A 23,699-nucleotide genomic window follows, 5' to 3' on the forward strand; every position below is an offset into this window, starting at 1 on the left:
TATTATATTTATATTATATATTATATGTAATATACATAATAAATATAATATATATTTATTATATGTAATATATATAATAAATGTAATATATATTATATATTATATGTAATATATATAATATATATAATATATATTATATATAATATAACATAGTATATAATATATATAATATATATTATATATGATATAATATAATATATAATAAATATAATATATATTATATAAAATATAACATAATATATAATATATATTACATATATTATGACATATTATATATAATATATATTATATATTATATATTACACACATATAATATATATTATATATATATAATTGTTTTTAGACAGAGTCTTGTTCTGTTGCACAGGCTGGGGTGCAATGGCTCCATCTAGGCTCACTGCACCCTCTGCTTCACGGGTTCAACTGATTGTCCTGCCTCAGCCTCCCAGGTAGCTGGGACTACACCACACTGGGACTACACCAGCTGCCACCATGCCTGGCTAATTTTTTTTAGTTTTAGTAGAGACAGGATTTCACTGTATTGGCCAAGATGGTCTTGATCTCCTCACCTTGTGATCCTCTTGCCTTGCCCTCCCAAAGTGTTGGGATTAGAGGCCTTAGCCAAGATACATATTTTTTAAATGAAGAAAAATTTCAAAGGTACTCACCTTGGTACAATAATCAAATATATAAATTGAGGAATAAAACATAACCATGAAACATATTGATAACTGCATATGGAAAATACAGAGGATAATGTTTTAAATAACATATTGGGAAAGCACTAACTAGTAATTTGAAGAGTTTGCATTTGACAGGCCAGTATGAACATACCTTGAATGCAGCAACACAGGTTCCCCATAAGACAAATCAAAATCAGGGAAAATGAAACCACAAAGGTTCAATCTGCTCTGACCTTTGAAAAACTCAGCACAGACAGTGGCACTTAGGACCAAGGGCAGGAGATCCCTAATCCCATCATCATGGCGAGAGGGTATAAACATTCCAGGATGAAGGCAGAATCCACATTGTGAGGTCCAACTACTGCCAGGCAGAAAGGAGTGCTTTCACATGTACAGGAAGGTCATTGAAGGCTCAGAGTTTTGTTTCAAAAACTCAATACCAAGCCCACACATTACTATGCTGCACTTCTTAAAATAAGTTATGAGATGGAAACAAGTCACCCGAAATATATATATACATATATATATGTTTGCATATATATACATAATTATATATAATGTAATATATATAACATATATAATATGTTTAAAATATATATAATTTCCTTTTACATCCTGCATCCTTATATATACTATGTATAATATAAAATATCATGATATATTATTATATAAAATATAATACATATAATATATAATTATTATATATAACAATATGTAATTATACATATAATTATATAATTATATGTATAATTATATATATTATAAGAATATATAATATATATAAAACAATATATAATATATAATATCAAATATATAAGATATTATATAATATAAAATATATGTATGACATATTATATAATATAAAATATTTAATATATAATATATAATGTATTATATATAACATACATGTAATATACATAATATATATTACATTGCATATTATAAATTACATATTATATATTAGATATTATATACTATATAACATATATACTGTATCATAATATATATTATAATATATATGTGTCATATTACATTAAATATTATATACTATATTACATTATGTATAGTAATAATATAATATAATACATAATATACTGATATATTGTATATATGATATAATACATATTATATATTAAGATATATCTATAATATATAATATAATCATATATAATAGAATATTATATAATTTTATATAATATATAACGTATATAGTATATATCATATATCTTATACAATATATATCACATATATTCTTATACATAAGGTGTATCATATATTATATATCATACATTATATATAATATGTATCATATATAATGTTATATATCGTATATTATTTGCTATATGTCATATATTATCAACAATATATAGCATGTTATATATAATATACATTATATAATTCATAGAATAAATTATATATTTATAATATGTTATATAATATATGGCATATATTATATTATATATCATATATCATTACATACCATATATCATATAACATACATCATACATTATATTATATATCATATATTATATATGTCATATATTATATTTATATATGATATATTATCTACAACATATTTACATATCATACAATATATAATTTATATGTTATATAATATATATTTTATTTAACATATATATAATTTAAATATATATTTTACATATTATGTATTTAACATATAATATATATAATATTTATAATATATATTATATAGATGTCATAAAATATAAGTATTATAGTTCATTATATAATATACATAATATTATATATTATATAATATATAATACATTTATTATATATTATATAACATATAAATATATAATATGAAATATAGATTATGTCATATTATATATGATATATTATATTATATGTAATATATAATATAATATATAATATATATGACATAATATATATTATATATATTTTATATATTATGACATATATATCATATATATTATATATTACATATATAATATATTATACAATATATAATCCATATATAATATATTATGTAATATATAATCCATGTATAATATATATTATATATATATAATTGTTTTTTGAAAGAGTCTTGATCTGTTGCACAGGCTGGGGTGCAATGGTGCCATCTTGGCTCACTGCAAAGTCTGCTGACGGATTCAAGCAATTGTCCTGCCTCAGCCTCCCAGATAGCTGGGACTAAACCACACTGGGACTACACCAGCTGCCGCCATTCCTGGCTAATTTTTTTTATTTTTCGTAGAGACGGGATTTCATTGTATTGGCCAGTATAGTCTTTATCTCCTCACCTTGTGATCCTCTTGCCTTGGCCTCCCAAAGTGGTGGGATTAGAGGCCTGAGCCAAGATACATATTTTTTAAATGAAGTAAAATTTCAAAAGTACTCTCCTTAGTACAATAATCAAATATATAAATTGAGGAATAAAACATAACCAGGAAACATATGAATAACAGCATATGGAAAATACAGAGGATAATTTTTAAATAAAATATTTCGAAAGCACTAACTAGTAATTTGAAGATTTTGTATTTGAGAGGCCACTATGAACATACCTTGAATGCAGCAACACAGGTTTCCCATCAGAAAAATCAAAATCAGGGAAAATGAAACCACAAAGGTTCAATCTGCTCTGACCTTTGAAAAACTCAGCAGAGACAGTGGCACTTAGGACCAAGGGCAGGAGATCCCTAATCCCACCACCATGGCGATAGGGCATAAATATTCCAGGGTGAAGGCACAATCCAGATTGTGAGGTCCAACTGCTGCCAGGCAGGCAGTAGTGCATTTACATGTACAGGAAGGTCATTGAAGGCTCAGTGTTTTGTTTCAAAAACTGAATCCTAAGCCCACACATTACTATGCTGTACTTCTTAAAATAAGTTATGAGATGGGAAATAGGGCACCCACAAATATACATACATATGTACATATCTGTGTATATATATATATATAATTACATATAATGTAATACATATAACATGTATAATAGGTATAACATATAAATTTCCTTTTACATCCTGAATCCTTACATTCTATATAATATATTATCTATAATATAATATATAATAATGTGTAATTATGATATACACTATAATACATATAATGTAAACTTATTATATATAACATAATATATAATTATTTATATAATTAAATGACTATATATAATTATATAATTATACATAATTATATATCACATAATATATAATATATAGCATGTATAATATATGATATAATATATTATATAATATATAATATCATATGTATAATATATAATATATAATATATATTATATAATAAATATAACATATAATATATATTATATAATAAAAATAATATATAATGTATTATATATTACATATAACACGTAATATATTATACATAAAATATAATATATAATATATTATATAGTATATAATATATTATATATTGTATAGAATATAACATATTATATATTACATACTATATAATGTATAATATATTATATACTGTATAATATATTATATATTATATACTATATAATGCATTATATAGTATATACTATATAATATATTATATAGTATATAATATATATTATATAGTATATAATATATATTATATAGTATATAATATATTATATATTATATAGTATATAATATATTATATATTATATAGTATATAATATGTATCATATACTATATAACATTATATGACACATATCGTAATATAATATATATAAAATATATATGACATGTATTAGGTTATATATTATGTTTAGTAATAATATAATATAATACATAAAACATTATGATACATTATTTATACTCTATAACGACATATTTATTATACATTAAGATATATTATATATATCTATATAATATATATATAATATAATCATACGTAACAGAATATTATATGATTATGTATAATTGATAACATATAGAAGATATATCATATATATAATATGTATCATATATTATACGAATCATATATTATATCCATAGTATATATCATATGTTTATATACTATATATCATACATTGTATAATATATAGCATATGCTATATAATGTATATCATATTATATAATATACAGCTTATAGTATAAAATATATATCATACGTCATATTATATTCCATATATCATATAATATACATCATACATCATATATATATCTTATATTATATATCGTATATTATATTTATTATATATGGTATATATTACCTATCATGCATTATTTACATATATAATATATAATTTAAATATTATGTAATATGTGATTTAAAATATGATATATAATATATATTATATATTTTATATATGATGTATTTAATATATAATATATAATATATATAATATATAATTAATATATACATAATATATAATATATAATATGTATAATATACATAAAATATATAATATATAATATATATAATATACATAAAATATATAATATATGTATATAATATCTAATATATAATATAACTTATATACATGTCATAAAGTAAGATATATATTATAGTTCATTATATAGTATTCATCTCATATATTATATTATATATAATATATTTATTATTTATATTATATATAATTTTAATATATATCGTAATATATATTGTGTCATATATAAATTATATATTATATAATATATGCAGTATATAATACATATAATATATATTATATATAATATGACATAATATATTATATATATTGTATATATTATTAGATGATATATATTACATATTATATGTATAATATATAATACGTACATATAATTTATATTATATATATATATAATTGTTTTTAGACAGAGTCTTGTAGTGTTGCACAGACTGGGGTACAATGATGCCATCTTGGCTCACTGCAAACTCTGCCCGACGGGTTCAAGCGATTGTCCTGCCTCAGCCCCCCAAGTAGGTGAGACTGCACCACACTGGGACTACACCAGCTGCCACCATGCCTGGCTACTTTTTTTTAGTTTTAGTAGAGACAGGATTTCACTGTATTTGCCAGGATGGTCTTGATGTCCTCACCTTGTGATCCTCTTGCCTTGGCCTCCCAAAGTGCTGGGATTAGAGGCCTGAGAAAAGATACATATTTTTTAAATGAAGAAAAATTTCAAAGGTACTCTACTTGGTACAATAATCAAATGTATTAATTGAGGAATAAAACATAACCATGAAACATATTGATAACTGCACATTGAAAATACAGAGTGTAATGTTTTAAATAACATATTGGGAAAGCACTACCTAGTAATTTGATGAGTTTGCATTTCACAGGCCAGTATGAACATACCTTGAATGCAGCAACACAGGCTCCCCATTAGAAAAATCAAAATCAGGGAAAATGAAACCACAAAGGTTCAATCTGTTCTGAGCTTTGAAAAACTCAGCAGAGACAGTGGCACTTAGGACCAAGGGCAACAGATCCCTAATCCCATCACCATGGTGATAGGGCATAAAAATTCCAGGGTGAAGGCACAATACACATTGTGCGGTCCAACTGCAGCCAGGCAGTCAGGAGTGCTTTTACATGTACAGGAAGGTCATTGAAGGCTCAGTGTTTTGTTTCAAAAACTGAATCCCAAGTCCAAACATTACTATGCAGTACTTCTTAAAATAAGGTATGAGATGGGAAATAGAGCACCCCCGAATATATGTAAATATATATGGGTGTATATATATATATATATAATTATATACAATGTAATATATATATCATATATAATATGTATAACATATATAATTTCCTTTTGCATCCTGCATCCTTATATAAATTATGTATATTATAAAATAAAATGATATATTATTATTATATACAATATAATACATGTAATAATGCATAATTATTATATATAACATAATATATAATTATATATATAAGTATAAAATTACATAATTACATGTAATGGAATAAATATCTATAATACATAATATATAATTTGTAATATATTATATAATATATAATATATGTATAACATTATATGACATGTAGTATTTCATATATAATATATAATGTATTGTATAGTACATATAATATGTAATATACATATTATATATTAGATATACATTATATAATGTGTATAAGATATTATATATTAAATAACATATTATATATTATATCATAATATAATATATTATATTATGTATATGATATTTTAGATTAAATATATAATATCTTACATTACGTAGAGTAATAACATACAATATATAATATATTATGACATATATAATATATTATGATATAATATATAGTATATATTAAGATATATAATATACAGTATGATCATATATAATAGATTATAATATAATTATATATAATATCTAACATATATAATGTATATCATATATATTTTATATAATATATATCATATATAATATTATATATGTATCATATTAAGTATATCTTACATTATATATAATATATGTCACATATGTTATATATCAGATGTTATTTATCATATATTATCAATGATATATATCATATGTTATATATACTATATATTATACATTATATAATATGTAGCATGTTATATATTATATATCATATTATATACTATATAGTGTATTACATAATATAAATCATATATCATATTATATACCATAAATCATATAATATACATCATATATTGCATTATATATATCATATATTATATAATATATGCCATATATTAAATGTACATGGTATATATTACCTATAACATATTATTTACATATCATATAATATATAATTTATAAATTATATAATACATTATTTTATTTAACATATATTATACATAATATATATTATATATTTTATATAGTATATACTTAATATGTAATATATATTTTATATATTTAATATTTTATATATAATATATAATATACATGTCATAAAATGTAATATATATTATAGTTCATTGTATGATACATAATATGTGTTATATAATATTTATAATAGTATAGATTTCATATATTATATAATATAAAATATATATTATATATTTTATATATTATATAAATAATATATAATATGTAATATATAAGATGTCGTATTTTATATAAGATATATTATATGTATTATATATATTACATATAATATATAATATACATAATATGACATCGTATATATTACATATATTTTATATATTATGACATATTGTATATTATATGTTTTATATAACATATATAATATATTATATACTATATAATATATATGTTATATATATGTTATGTGTATGATATATGTTATGTGTATTACATTATATATAATTATATATATATACACGCTCACATATATATATATATTTATATATATATGGGGTTGCCCTATTTCCCATCTCATAACTTATTTCAACAAGCACAGCATAGTAATATGTGGGCTTGGGATTCAGTTTTTGAAACAAAACACTGAGCCTTCCATGACCTTCCTGTACATGTAAAAGCACTGCTGTCTGCCAGGCAGCAGTTGGACATCACAATATGGATTGTACCTTTACCCTGGAATGTTTATGCCCTATCGACATGGTGATGGGGTTAGGGATCTCCTGCCCTTGGTCCTAAGTGCGACTGTCTGTGCTGAGTTTTTCAAAGGTCAGAGCAGATTGAACCTTTGTGGTTTCATTTTCCCTGATTTTGATTTTCCTTCTGGGGAACCTGTGTTGCTGCATTCAAGGTATGTTCATACTAGCCTGTCAAATGCAAACTCTTCAAATTACTATTTAATGCTTTCCAAATATATTATTTAAAAAATTGTACTCTGCATTTTCCATCTGCAGTTATAAATATGTTTCATGTTTATGTTTTATTCCTCAATTTATATCTTTGATTATTGTACCAAGCAGAGTACTTTTGAAATCTTTCTTCATTTAAAAAATATGTATCTTGGCTCAGGCCTCTTATCCCAGCCCTTTGGGAGGATAAGGCGGGAGGATCACAAGAAAGGAGATCAAGACCATCATGGCCAATGCAGTGAAGCCCTGTCTCTACTAAATATACAAAAAATTAGCCAGGCATGGTGGCAGCTGCTATAGTCCCAGTGCAGTGTAGTCGCAGTTACCTGGGAGGCTGAGGCAGGACAATCACTTGAAACCATGAGGGAGAGGTTGCAGTGACCCAAGATGGCGCCATTGCATTCCAGCCTGTGCAACAGAACAAGACTCTGTCTAAAAATAAATTACATATATAATATATATAATATATTATGTACTATATGTCATATAGAATACATACATATCATAATATCTATAATATATAATGTAGTATGTCACATTATATGTTATATATAATATATTATATATAATATTTCTTACAAATAATATACAATGTATTATATACACTCATATATTATATGTTATAGATAAGATTTATTACATATAATATATAATATATAGTATATCACATTATATATAATATCTAATATATATAATATGAGAAAACATATAACATAATATAAATTATGTAATGACATATAATATATATTATATTTTATGACATGTAAATAATATACATTGTTTATAATATATTATATATAATGTATTAAATATATATTATATGTATTAAATATATGATATATATTGCATTTAATATATTATATATTAAATATTAAATATACATTATATATATTGAATATATGATACATATTATATGTGATATATGTTAAATAATATATAAAATTTATTACTTAATATGTAAATATTACATGATTTGTAAATTATATATTATATGTAATATAGACCATCAACAATATGTATAATATATGATATATATTATATATGCTATACATTTAATATATGATACATATGATATGTGATGTAAAATATAATATATATTATAATATATGATATATAATATAATAACTGATCTATGTTACATAATATATGATATATATTATGTAACATGATATATATTTTATATATGATATAAAACAATATACGATATATAACATATAATATATATTTATAACATATAACATAAGATATATATTATCTGTAACATATGATATATATTGTATATAACATATGATATGTATTATATAAAACATATGATATATATAATATATGATGAATGTTAAATATATGATATATTATATATCATGTATATGATATATAATATATCATGTATATGATATATAATATATCATGTATATGATATATCATATATGATATATAAGATATCATATATGATTTATATGATATATATGACATATATTATATATGTTATATATTATATACAATTCTATAATATTGTACTGCAAATAAATATATTAAATATTATATGTAATATATCATACTAGATTATATATGATATATTAGAATATATTATGTTATATTATATTAGTGCACATAGTATATTATGTGTCATATTATATATAGTATAATCTGTCATATATACTATTATAATAAATATTATATTATGATATCATATAACATATTACTGAATACATAATTTATTACCTATACTATGAGATATATAATATGTATGTTATATATTACATAATATATTATATATTATATATTATGTAATATATTCTATATTATGTGTTATACATTAGATATTAGGTTTTATACATTAGATAATATGTTATATAATAGATCTATATTATATATTATGTTATTATATTACATATACAATTATATATAATTATATAATTATATAAGAAATTATATATATTGTATTATATATAATAATTATTTATTATAATCTGTAATATATTATATATAATAATTATGTATTTTTATATGTCATACATAATATATGTAATATAAGGATGGAGGTTATTAAAGGAAATTATAGATATGTTATACATATGACATATATTATATATATTACGTTATACATAGTTATATATATATGTACACACACACACACACATATATGTATATATACATATACATATATATATAAACATATATTTGGGGTTGCCCTATTTCCCATCTCATAACTTTTTCAAGAAGCACAGCATAGTAATATGTGGGCTTGGGATTCACTTTTTGAAACAAAACACTGAGCATTCTATTACCTTCCTGTACATGTAAAAGCACTGCTGTCTGCCTGGCAGCACTTGGACATCACAATGTGGATTGTGCCTTCACCCTGGAATGTTTATGCCCTATCGCCATGATGATGGGGTAAGGGATCTCCTGCTCTTGGTCCTAAGTACCACTGTCTGTGCTGAGTTTTTCAAAGGTCAGAGCAGATTGAACCTTTGTGGTACCATTTTCCGTCATTTTGATTTTTCTTCTGGGGAACCTGTGTTGCTGCATTCAAGGTATGTTCATACTAGCCTGTCAAATGCGAACTCTTCAAATTACTAGTTAATGCTTACCACATATGCTATTTAAAAAATTGTCGTCTTTATTTCCCATGTGCAGTTGTAAACATGTTTCATGGTTATGTTTTATTCCTGAACTTATATATTTGACTATTGTACCAAGCAGAGTACCTTTGAAATTTTTCTTCATTTAAAAAATATGTATCTTGGCTCAGGCCTGTTATCCCAGCACTTTGGGAGGACAAGGCAAGAGGATCACAAGGAAGGGATATCAAGACCATCATGGCCAATACAGTGAAGCCCTGTCTCTACTAAAAATACAAAAAATTAGCCAGGTATGGTGGCAGCTTCCATAGTCCCAGTGTGGTGTAGTCGCAGCAAACTTGGAGGCTGAGGCAGGACAATCACTTGAACCCTTGAGGGAGAGGTTGCAGTGAATCAAGATGGCGCCATTGCACTGCAGCCTGTGTAACAGAATGAGACTCTGTCTGAACAAGAATTATATGCATATAATATATATCATATATATTATATATCATATATATGTCATATAATATATATGTGATGTATGATAACATATATAGTATTTAATATATATTATGACATATAATATATAATATATATAATAGATATTATATATATTTTTTAGGTATAATATATAACATATTATCTCCATTATATATTATATCATATATAATATACAGAATATATTATATATGTCATATTATATATTATAAAATATTTAATATATAATATGACAAAATATAAAACTTATAATATATGCTGTGTAATGACTTATAATACATATTATATCTTATGACATTTAAAATACATAATTTATATATAATATATCATATTAAATATTAATTACATATTATAGATATATTAAATACATGATACACACATTATATATAGCATATTATATATATTATATATTGAATATAGATTATATATATTAAACATATGACATATATTACATATAATTTATGTTAAATAATATATACAATTTATTATATAATATAAAAATATTATATATGTAAATTATATATTGTATGTAACATTTACCCTATACAATATATATCATGTATATAATATATGATATATGTTTAATACATGATACATATAATATATGTGATAAATATGTAATATATGATATATAATGTAATAAACGGTATGTATTATAAAATATATGATATATATTATTTAACATATATATTATATATAATATCAGACATAAAACATATATGATATGTATCTTGTAACATCTGATATATGTTATGTATAACGTATGACATACATTATAATATGTTACGTATTATGAATCATATATATGTTATTTATCGTATATGATATATATTATATATGATGTGTGATATATATATATATGATATGTATTACATATCATATGATATATATTATATATAATATATGATATATAATATATGATATATACTATGTAATATATGATATATATAATATGTGTTATGTATTATAGATAATTACATAGTCTATTATGAATCATTATATTATATATTATATATAATATATCATAATAGATCACAGATAATATATCATAATATATTATATTACATTACGTTAGTATACATTGTATAACATTATGTATCCTATTATGTATAATATATGTCATATATATAATCTTATATATTATATTATGATATAACATATAATATGTTAATAAATAATATATAGTGTATAATATATAACATATCATATATAATATATTACGTATTATATAAAATATATAATATATAACATATAATATAAAATATATGATATATATTATGTATAATATTATATAGTATATTATATAGTAGATATCATATATGATATTTTAAATATTAGCTATTAGACATTATATAATGAATGATATATTATATGTTACATATTATATAAATTATATATTAAAATATTATATATTTAATAATATATAATTATACAATTATATATATAATTGTATATGTTGTAATATATAATAATTATATATTTTTACATGTATTATGTTATATATAGTAGTTATATATTATTATATATTATATTATACATAATATATGTAATATAAGTATGCAGGATATAAAAGGAAATTATATATATGTGATACATATTATATATGTTATATATAATATGTTTTGTATAATTATATATACATACACACACACATATATATATATGTCCATATATATATTTGGGGTTGCCCTATTTCCCATCTCATAACTTATTTCAAGAAGCACAGCATAGTAATATGTGGGCTTGGGATTCAGTTTTTGAAACAAAACACTGAGCATTCAGTGACCTTCCTGTACATGTAAAAGCACTGCTGTCTGCCTGGCAGCAGTTGGACATCACAATGTGGATTGTACCTTCACCCTGGAATGTTTATGCCCTATCGCCATGGTGATGGGGTTAGGGATCTCCTGCTCTTGGTCCTCAGTGCCACTGTCAGTGCTGAGTTTTTCAAAGGTCAGAGCAGATTCAACCTTTGTGGTTTCATTTTCCCTGATTTAGATTTTCCTTCTGGGGAACCTGTGTTGCTGCATTCAAGGTATGTTCATACTAGCCTGTCAAATGCGAACTCTTCAAATTACTAGTTAATGCTTACCACATATGCTATTTAAAAAATTGTCGTCTTTATTTCCCATGTGCAGTTGTAAACATGTTTCATGGTTATGTTTTATTCCTGAACTTATATATTTGACTATTGTACCAAGCAGAGTACCTTTGAAATTTTTCTTCATTTAAAAAACATGTATCTTGGCTCAGGCCTGTTATCCCAGCACTTTGGGAGGACAAGGCAAGAGGATCACAAGGAAAGGAGATCAAGACCATCATGGCCAATACAGTGAAGCCCTGTCTCTACTAAAAATACAAAAAATTAGCCAGGTATGGTGGCAGCTTCCATAGTCCCAGTGTGGTGTAGTCGCAGCAAACTTGGAGGCTGAGGCAGGACAATCACTTGAACCCTTGAGGGAGAGGTTGCAGTGAATCAAGATGGCGCCATTGCACTGCAGCCTGTGTAACAGAACAAGACTCTGTCTGAAAAAGAATTATATGCATATAATATATATCATATATATTATATATCATATAATATATATATCATATAATATATATGTGATGAATGATAACATATATACTATTTAATATATATTATGTCATATAATATATAATATATATAATAGATATTATATATATTTATTAGGTATAACATATAATATATTATCTCCATTGTATATTATATCATATATAATATACAGAATATATTATATATTTCATATTATATATTATAAAATATTTAATATATAATATGACAAAATATAAAACTTATAATATATGCTGTGTAATGACATATAATATATATTATATCTTATGACATTTAAAATACATAATTTATATATAATATATCATATTAAATATTAATTACATATTATACATATATTAAATATATGATACATACATTATATATAGCATATTATATATATTATATAATGAATATAGATTATATATATTAAACATATTACATATATTACATATAATTTATGTTAAATAATATATACAATTTATTATATAATATAAAAATATTATATATGTAAATTATATATTGTATGTAACATATACCCTATACAATATATATCATATATATAATATATGATATATGTTTAATACATGATACATATAATATATGTGATAAATATGTAATATATGATATATAATGTAATATACGATATGTATTATAAAATATATGATATATATTATTTAACATATATATTATATATAATATCTGACATAAAACATATATGATATGTATCTTGTAACATCTGATATATGTTATGAATAACGTATGACATACATTATAATATGTTACGTATTATATATCATATATGATATGTTATTTATCATATATGATATATATTATATATCATGTGTGATATATATTATATATGATATGTATTATATATCATATGATATAGATTATATGTAATATATGATATATAATATATGGTATACACTATGTAATATATGATATATATAATATGTGTTATGTATTATAGATAATTATATAGTCTATTATGAATGATTATATTATATGTTATAGATAATATATCATAATAGATCACAGATAATATATCATAATATATTATATTACATTACATTAGTATACATTCTATAACATTATGTATCCTATTATATATAATATATGTCATATATATAATCTTATGTATTATATTATGATATAACATATAATATGTTAATAAATAATATATAGTGTATAATATATTACATATCATGTATAATATATTACATATTATATAAAATATACAATATATTACATATCATATAAAACATATGTTATATATTGTGTATTATATTATATAGTATATTATATATTAGATGTCATACATTATATGATATTTTAAATATCAGCTATTAGACATTATATAATGAATGTTAAATTATATGTTACATATTATATAAATTATATATTAAAATATTATATATTTAATAATATATAATTATATAATTATATATGTAATTATAAATGTTGTAATATTTATAATAATTATATATTTTTACATGTATTACATTATATATAATAGTTATATCTTATTATATATTATATTATACATAATATATGTAATATAAGTATGCAGGATATAAAAGGAAATTATATATATGTGATACATATTATATATTTTATATAAAATACGTTTTGTATAATTATATATACATACACGCACACATATATATATATGTCTATATATATATTTGGGGTTGCCCTATTTCCCATCTCATAACTTATTTCAAGAAGCACAGCATAGTAATATGTGGGCTTTGGATTCAGTTTTTGAAACAAAACACTGAGCATTCAGTGACCTTCCTGTACATGTGAAAGCACTGCTGTCTGCCTGGCAGCAGTTGGACATCACAATGTGGATTGTACCTTCACCCTGGAATGTTTATGCCCTATCGCCATGGTGATGGGGTTAGGGATCTCCTGCTCTTGGTCCTCAGTGCCACTGTCAGTGCTGAGTTTTTCAAAGGTCAGAGCAGATTGAACCTTTGTGGTTTCATTTTCCCTGATTTTGATTTTCCTTCTGGGGAACCTGTGTTGCTGCATTCAAGGTATGTCCATACTAGCCTGTCAAATGCGAACTCTTCAAATTACTAGTTAATGCTTACCACATATGCTATTTAAAAAATTGTCGTCTTTATTTCCCATGTGCATTTGTAAACATGTTTCATGGTTATGTTTTATTCCTGAACTTATATATTTGACTATTGTACCAAGCAGAGTACCTTTGAAATTTTTCCTCATTTAAAAAATATGTATCTTGGCTCAGGCCTGTTATCCCAGCACTTTGGGAGGACAAGGGAAGAGGATCACAAGGAAAGGAGATCAAGACCATCATGGCCAATACAGTGAAGCCGTGTCTCTACTAAAAATACAAAAAATTAGCCAGGTATGGTGGCAGCTTCCATAGTCCCAGTGTGGTGTAGTCGCAGCAAACTTGGAGGCTGAGGCAGGACAATCACTTAAACCCTTGAGGGAGAGGTTGCAGTGAATCAACATGGCGCCATTGCACTGCAGCCTGTGTAACAGAACAAGACTCTGTCTGAAAAAGAATTATATGCATATAATATATATCATATATATTATATATCATATAATATATATGTCATATAATGTATATGTGATATATGATAACATATATAGTATTTAATATATTATGTCATATAATATATAATATATAATAGATATTATATATATTTATTAGGTATAATATATAATATATTATCTCCATCATATATTTTATCATATATAATATACAGAATATATTATATGTGTCATATTATATATTATAAAACATTTAATATATAATATGTCAAAATATAAAACTTATAATATATCCTGTGTAATGACATATAATATATATTATATCTTATGACATTTAAAATACATAATTTATATATAATATATCATATTAAATATTAATTACATATTATACATATATTAAATATATGATACATACATTATATATGGCATATTATATATATTATATAATGAATATAGATTATATATATTAAACATATTACATATATTACATATAATTTATGTTAAATAATATATACAATTTATTATATAATATAAAAATATTATATATGTAAATTATATATTGTATGTTACATATACCCTATACAATATATATCATATATATAATATATGATATATGTTTAATACATGATACATATAATATATGTGATAAATATGTAATATATGATATATAATGTAATATATGATATGTATTATAAAATATATGATATATATTATTTAACATATATATTATATATAATATCTGACATAAAACATATATGATATGTATCTTGTAACATCTGATATATGTTATGTATAATGTATGACATACATTATAATATGTTATGTATTATATATCATATATGATATATGTTATTTATCGTTTATGATATATATTAAATATCATGTGTGATATATATTATATATGATATGTATTATATATCATATGATATAGATTATATGTAATATATGATATATAATATATGATATACACTATGTAATATATGATATATATAATATGTGTTATATATTATAGATAATTACATAGTCTATTATGAATGATTATATTATATATTATATATAATATATCATAGTAGATCACAGTTAATATATCATAATATATTATATTACATTACATTAGTATACATTGTATAACATTGTGTATCCTATTATATATAATATATGTCATATATATAATCTTATATATTATATTATGATATAACATATAATATGTTAATAAATAATATAGTGTATAATATATTACATATCATATATAATATATTACATATTATATAAAATATACAATATATAACATATCATATAAAATATATGTTATATATTATGTATTATATTATATAGTATATTATATATTAGATATCATATATTATATGATATTTTAAATATTAGCTATTAGACATTATATAATGAATCATATATTATATGTTACATATTATATAAATTATATATTAAAATATTATATATTGAATAAGATATAATTATATAATTATATATGTAATTATATATGTTGTAATATATAATAATTATATATTTTTACATGTATTATATTATATATAATAGTTATATATTATTATATATTATATTATATATAATATATGTAATATAAGTATGCAGGATATAAAAGGAAATTATATATATGTGATACATATTATATATTTTATATATAATACGTTTTGTATAATTATATATACATACACACACACATATATATATATATCTATATATATATTTGGGGTTGCCCTATTTCCCATCTCATAACTTATTTCAAAAAGCACAGCATAGTAATATGTGGGCTTGGGATTCAGTTTTTGAAACAAAACACTGAGCATTCAGTGACCTTCCTGTACATGTAAAAGCACTGCTGTCTGCCTGGCAGCAGTTGGACATCACAATGTGGATTGTACCTTCACCCTGGAATGTTTATGCCCTATCGCCATGGTGATGGGGTTAGGGATCTCCTGCTCTTGGTCCTCAGTGCCACTGTCAGTGCTGAGTTTTTCAAAGGTCAGAGCAGATTGAACCTTTGTGGTTTCATTTTCCCTGATTTAGATTTTCCTTCTGGGGAACCTGTGTTGCTGCATTCAAGGTATGTTCATACTAGCCTGTCAAATGCGAACTCTTCAAATTACTAGTTAATGCTTACCACATATGCTATTTAAAAAATTGTCGTCTTTATTTCCCATGTGCAGTTGTAAACATGTTTCATGGTTATGTTTTATTCCTGAACTTATATATTTGACTATTGTACCAAGCAGAGTACCTTTGAAATTTTTCTTCATTAAAAAAATATGTATCTTGGCTCAGGCCTGTTATCCCAGCACTTTGGGAGGACAAGGCAAGAGGATCACAAGGAAGGGAGATCAAGACCATCATGGCCAATACAGTGAAGCCCTGTCTCTACTAAAAATACAAAAAATTAGCCAGGTATGGTGGCAGCTTCCATAGTCCCAGTGTGGTGTAGTCGCAGCAAACTTGGAGGCTGAGGCAGGACAATCACTTGAACCCTTGAGGGAGAGGTTGCAGTGAATCAAGATGGCGCCATTGCACTGCAGCCTGTGTAACAGAATGAGACTCTGTCTGAACAAGAATTATATGCATATAATATATATCATATATATTATATATCATATATATGTCATATAATATATATGTGATGTATGATAACATATATAGTATTTAATATATATTATGACATATAATATATAATATATATAATAGATATTATATATATTTTTTACGTATAATATATAACATATTATCTCCATTATATATTATATCATATATAATATACAGAATATATTATATATGTCATATTATATATTATAAAATATTTAATATATAATATCACAAAATATAAAACTTATAATATATGCTGTGTAATGACTTATAATACATATTATATCTTATGACATTTAAAATACATAATTTATATATAATATATCATATTAAATATTAATTACATATTATAGATATATTAAATACATGATACACACATTATATATAGCATATTATATATATTATATATTGAATATAGATTATATATATTAAACATATGACATATATTACATATAATTTATGTTAAATAATATATACAATTTATTATATAATATAAAAATATTATATATGTAAATTATATATTGTATGTAACATTTACCCTATACAATATATATCATGTATATAATATATGATATATGTTTAATACATGATACATATAATATATGTGATAAATATGTAATATATGATATATAATGTAATAAACGGTATGTATTATAAAATATATGATATATATTATTTAACATATATATTATATATAATATCAGACATAAAACATATATGATATGTATCTTGTAACATCTGATATATGTTATGTATAACGTATGACATACATTATAATATGTTACGTATTATGAATCATATATATGTTATTTATCGTATATGATATATATTATATATGATGTGTGATATATATATATATGATATGTATTACATATCATATGATATATATTATATATAATATATGATATATAATATATGATATATACTATGTAATATATGATATATATAATATGTGTTATGTATTATAGATAATTACATAGTCTATTATGAATCATTATATTATATATTATATATAATATATCATAATAGATCACAGATAATATATCATAATATATTATATTACATTACGTTAGTATACATTGTATAACATTATGTATCCTATTATGTATAATATATGTCATATATATAATCTTATATATTATATTATGATATAACATATAATATGTTAATAAATAATATATAGTGTATAATATATAACATATCATATATAATATATTACGTATTATATAAAATATATAATATATAACATATAATATAAAATATATGATATATATTATGTATAATATTATATACTATATTATATAGTAGATATCATATATGATATTTTAAATATTAGCTATTAGACATTATATAATGAATGATATATTATATGTTACATATTATATAAATTATATATTAAAATATTATATATTTAATAATATATAATTATACAATTATATATATAATTGTATATGTTGTAATATATAATAATTATATATTTTTACATGTATTATGTTATATATAGTAGTTATATATTATTATATATTATATTATACATAATATATGTAATATAATTATGCAGGATATAAAAGGAAATTATATATATGTGATACATATTATATATGTTATATATAATATGTTTTGTATAATTATATATACATACACACACACATATATATATATGTCCATATATATATTTGGGGTTGCCCTATTTCCCATCTCATAACTTATTTCAAGAAGCACAGCATAGTAATATGTGGGCTTGGGATTCAGTTTTTGAAACAAAACACTGAGCATTCAGTGACCTTCCTGTACATGTAAAAGCACTGCTGTCTGCCTGGCAGCAGTTGGACATCACAATGTGGATTGTACCTTCACCCTGGAATGTTTATGCCCTATCGCCATGGTGATGGGGTTAGGGATCTCCTGCTCTTGGTCCTCAGTGCCACTGTCAGTGCTGAGTTTTTCAAAGGTCAGAGCAGATTCAACCTTTGTGGTTTCATTTTCCCTGATTTAGATTTTCCTTCTGGGGAACCTGTGTTGCTGCATTCAAGGTATGTTCATACTAGCCTGTCAAATGCGAACTCTTCAAATTACTAGTTAATGCTTACCACATATGCTATTTAAAAAATTGTCGTCTTTATTTCCCATGTGCAGTTGTAAACATGTTTCATGGTTATGTTTTATTCCTGAACTTATATATTTGACTATTGTACCAAGCAGAGTACCTTTGAAATTTTTCTTCATTTAAAAAACATGTATCTTGGCTCAGGCCTGTTATCCCAGCACTTTGGGAGGACAAGGCAAGAGGATCACAAGGAAAGGAGATCAAGACCATCATGGCCAATACAGTGAAGCCCTGTCTCTACTAAAAATACAAAAAATTAGCCAGGTATGGTGGCAGCTTCCATAGTCCCAGTGTGGTGTAGTCGCAGCAAACTTGGAGGCTGAGGCAGGACAATCACTTGAACCCTTGAGGGAGAGGTTGCAGTGAATCAAGATGGCGCCATTGCACTGCAGCCTGTGTAACAGAACAAGACTCTGTCTGAAAAAGAATTATATGCATATAATATATATCATATATATTATATATCATATAATATATATATCATATAATATATATGTGATGAATGATAACATATATACTATTTAATATATATTATGTCATATAATATATAATATATATAATAGATATTATATATATTTATTAGGTATAACATATAATATATTATCTCCATTGTATATTATATCATATATAATATACAGAATATATTATATATTTCATATTATATATTATAAAATATTTAATATATAATATGACAAAATATAAAACTTATAATATATGCTGTGTAATGACATATAATATATATTATATCTTATGACATTTAAAATACATAATTTATATATAATATATCATATTAAATATTAATTACATATTATACATATATTAAATATATGATACATACATTATATATAGCATATTATATATATTATATAATGAATATAGATTATATATATTAAACATATTACATATATTACATATAATTTATGTTAAATAATATATACAATTTATTATATAATATAAAAATATTATATATGTAAATTATATATTGTATGTAACATACACCCTATACAATATATATCATATATATAATATATGATATATGTTTAATACATGATACATATAATATATGTGATAAATATGTAATATATGATATATAATGTAATATACGATATGTATTATAAAATATATGATATATATTATTTAACATATATATTATATATAATATCTGACATAAAACATATATGATATGTATCTTGTAACATCTGATATATGTTATGAATAACGTATGACATACATTATAATATGTTACGTATTATATATCATATATGATATGTTATTTATCATATATGATATATATTATATATCATGTGTGATATATATTATATATGATATGTATTATATATCATATGATATAGATTATATGTAATATATGATATATAATATATGGTATACACTATGTAATATATGATATATATAATATGTGTTATGTATTATAGATAATTATATAGTCTATTATGAATGATTATATTATATGTTATAGATAATATATCATAATAGATCACAGATAATATATCATAATATATTATATTACATTACATTAGTATACATTCTATAACATTATGTATCCTATTATATATAATATATGTCATATATATAATCTTATGTATTATATTATGATATAACATATAATATGTTAATAAATAATATATAGTGTATAATATATTACATATCATGTATAATATATTACATATTATATAAAATATACAATATATTACATATCATATAAAACATATGTTATATATTGTGTATTATATTATATAGTATATTATATATTAGATGTCATACATTATATGATATTTTAAATATCAGCTATTAGACATTATATAATGAATGTTAAATTATATGTTACATATTATATAAATTATATATTAAAATATTATATATTTAATAATATATAATTATATAATTATATATGTAATTATAAATGTTGTAATATTTATAATAATTATATATTTTTACATGTATTACATTATATATAATAGTTATATCTTATTATATATTATATTATACATAATATATGTAATATAAGTATGCAGGATATAAAAGGAAATTATATATATGTGATACATATTATATATTTTATATAAAATACGTTTTGTATAATTATATATACATACACGCACACATATATATATATGTCTATATATATATTTGGGGTTGCCCTATTTCCCATCTCATAACTTATTTCAAGAAGCACAGCATAGTAATATGTGGGCTTTGGATTCAGTTTTTGAAACAAAACCCTGAGCATTCAGTGACCTTCCTGTACATGTGAAAGCACTGCTGTCTGCCTGGCAGCAGTTGGACATCACAATGTGGATTGTACCTTCACCCTGGAATGTTTATGCCCTATCGCCATGGTGATGGGGTTAGGGATCTCCTGCTCTTGGTCCTCAGTGCCACTGTCAGTGCTGAGTTTTTCAAAGGTCAGAGCAGATTGAA

This window comes from Gorilla gorilla, chromosome 14, assembly GCF_029281585.2.
Source record: "Gorilla gorilla gorilla isolate KB3781 chromosome 14, NHGRI_mGorGor1-v2.1_pri, whole genome shotgun sequence".
In the NCBI taxonomy this organism is placed as follows: Eukaryota; Metazoa; Chordata; class Mammalia; order Primates; family Hominidae; genus Gorilla; species Gorilla gorilla.